This window comes from Octopus bimaculoides, chromosome 23 (assembly GCF_001194135.2).
Source record: "Octopus bimaculoides isolate UCB-OBI-ISO-001 chromosome 23, ASM119413v2, whole genome shotgun sequence".
In the NCBI taxonomy this organism is placed as follows: domain Eukaryota; kingdom Metazoa; phylum Mollusca; class Cephalopoda; order Octopoda; family Octopodidae; genus Octopus; species Octopus bimaculoides.
Genome location: NC_069003.1, coordinates 35,142,566 through 35,145,488, shown reverse-complemented (window position 1 = coordinate 35,145,488; position 2,923 = coordinate 35,142,566). Strand labels below are relative to the sequence as shown.

Below are 2,923 nucleotides of genomic sequence, written 5' to 3'. Positions count from 1 at the left end.
GTGTGGATAAAGAGAGAGAGAGACAGTTGGGTAGATAGATAAGTAAAGAGAGAGAAGGAGAGAGAGAGAGACAGTTGGGTAGATAGATAAGTAAAGAGAGAGAGAGGGAGAAAGTTGGGTAGATAGAGAGACAGAAAGAGAGAAAGCTGAGTAGTTAGAGGGGTAGGTAGATAGATAGATAAATAGACAGACAGACATAGATAGATATGGAGACTCATAGATAGAAAAAGTAAAGAGAGAGATATAGGGAAGTATGTATGTCGGTGAAAATAGTGGAGGGAGGAGATCTTGTGATGTTTCACATGCTCGCTTCTCCAAACACATTATTAATTGGTTGGTGTGGAGGGAAATGATAGTGTGACAATGTAAAGAGAGGAGATAGGTGACAGGAAATAAGAATGACACTAAGAGAATGTCTACAAGTCTGTGTGAATTGATATAGGAGTGTTCAACATGAATGAATGAAAATAGCGAGATCGATAGATAGACGGATGGGTAGATAGATAGGTAGGTAGGTAAGAAGATGACTAGGTAGTAGGTGGCTGGGTAGAGGTATATAAGTTGGTAACTAGGTAAGTTGATATTGTATATATATATACATATAAGTGTGTGAATATACACACACGCGCGCACACGTTGGTAGAAAGGTGTGTTGTAGAGAGTAGAGATTACAGAACAGATATATATATATATATATATATATATATATATATATATATATATATATATATAGATAGATAGATAGATAGATAGATAGATAGATAGATAGATAGGTAAACAGGTACATAGAGACATGGATAGATAAATGGATTGATACATCTTTCGAAGTGTAGATAGTTACTTTGATAGACATTGATAAATAGCTAGATAGATAGAGAGAGAAAGAAAGAAAGAAAAGTCAGTCGTAGTGGAACAGGTGGATTGCTATAAAGAAATTATAATATAGCTACAAAGAATGAGAGAGAGAAATAGTAACCAAGAGAAAGAAAGTATAGAAGAAGGAAGTTAGAAAAAGCCGACATGTAAATTGAAAGAGAAGAATAGATCGATTGTAAAGAAGAGAGAAAGACGAAGAGAAAAACTACAGCAAGAATGGAAATAAATTTAAATATCAAATAACAGAAGTAGTGCCAGATATAATGCAATAGTAACAGATTGTATGTATGTATGTATGTTATAGCTGTGTGCGGATGGACGTGTGTGTGTATATGTGCACAAGAGTGTTCCCCTAGGTATGTATGCGCGCACACACACACACACATAATATCGTTGGATTTGAAAGAGAGATGCACGAAAAAGAACAACTCAGAATGAATGAAGAAAAAGAAAAACATGTAATTTGAAGAAAAAAATAGAAATAATAAGAAGCAAAATAAAACTGCAAGATATGATACATAGATAGATAGAGAGAGAGAGAGACTGAAAGAGAAGGCAGACAGACAGAGACACATCCATAGAGAGAGAGAAAGAGAGGAGAGGTCAGGGGTCATGATGGCGACGTTTCCTAGTAGTAGTTGTAAGAGCGTGGCATGTTTGAGAGAAAGAGATGGATGGAAGAGAGATCTAGCGAAAATAAACACCATCCTTAATACAACATAACGACGGACGAACCGACATGGGAGCCTCTAGGTGCATGGTCGCTCAGAATGCGAGAAATAGCAGTCAACTGTTCATTAAATCCCACTCGACTTTGACTGGATAACGTAATCCTTCCTAGATACACGATGCCTGAATAAATGACGGCGGTGGTAGGGGTCGTGCCTGGAACGCCATGACCCTACCACCGTCTATTTAATAAGTACTGACCTGGAGCTAAACGTGGAGCTTCGACGTGGTCGCCTGACCTGCTAGAAATAACAACCAAGTCTTCCTTAAATCATATCCTTATTGTCTTATATGTGAAGCCCCGAGGTAGCTCGCAAAAATAGCGGGTTGTTTACAGTTGAAATCCCTTTCATCACAGATTTGATTGATCCGGGGCTGACCGAGGGTTAAATAACAATACATAAAACAACCAATACGTATGTATGTATGTACGTATGTATGTATGTATAATGTGTGAGTAATAAGCATAAATTATAACCCCCATATATGTTTATACACACACGTACATATACATACATACATTTCGTAAATATAGCAAATATTTCTTTGTGCAAAGGTTATTAGCAAAGAATTTAATATAATTATGAAAAAAATAATAATGATTTCACTGTAATAATGTAATTAACTGTAATAAACTAACCCCCCCCCCCAACTACACACACACATATATATCTATGTGTGTGTGTACAGAGAGGGGGAAGAATGAAAGAAAATGAAAAGTGGTTGAATATTTTGAAAAAAAGAATGAAGAGTTGTATAGGAAGAAAAGAGGAAACGAAGCAATTGTATGAAGAAGATGAAAGGGAGAGAGAGACAGACTAACACATACATACATATCTTTATATATAAATATATATATGTATGTGTGTGTATAACGGAAAGTGTGTAGTGGGTGTAGGGGAGAGGAGAAGAAAAAGAAGTAGTAGCATCTTAAAGGGCCGTCGCTCAGTTTCGTAAGTATAATCAGTAGTTTCTGTCGAAAGAGAAGTAGTAGTAGTAGTAGTGGCTGAGAGTGGGAGGAGTAAGAGGAAGAGATGACGACGGTGAGTGTGGAACTACTCTCACACACACACACACATCATTTTGTCGTTTATAATGTTTCTGCTGCACGCATTGGCGTCATTTAATTAAGGATTTACAAAGTGATATATATATATATATATATATATGTGTGATATTTAATTGGTAAGTCCCTTCTTCGTTATTGTTTAAAATAATTTAGCAAGATTCTAAAAATCATCCTTGTTATTGCGAGAACAATAATCGTTTCTTTATTATCGTTATTATTAATACATAATTTTTCTTCTGTTAATTCTTA

The 2,923-nt window shown here is 35.8% G+C and overlaps 1 protein-coding gene across 2 annotated transcripts in view; it reads left to right on the top strand.

Annotated features, from left to right (window-relative positions):
- Positions 1–2,599: 2,599 nt before the first annotated feature.
- The window catches only part of LOC128250615 (neurabin-1-like), a 77,210-nt gene continuing 76,886 nt past the window's right edge, over positions 2,600–2,923 (top strand). For both annotated transcript variants that reach the window (XM_052976032.1, XM_052976036.1), the window contains exon 1: positions 2,600–2,790. The gene's annotated coding sequence lies outside the window, so the exon portion shown is untranslated. The remainder of the gene's footprint in view (positions 2,791–2,923) is intronic.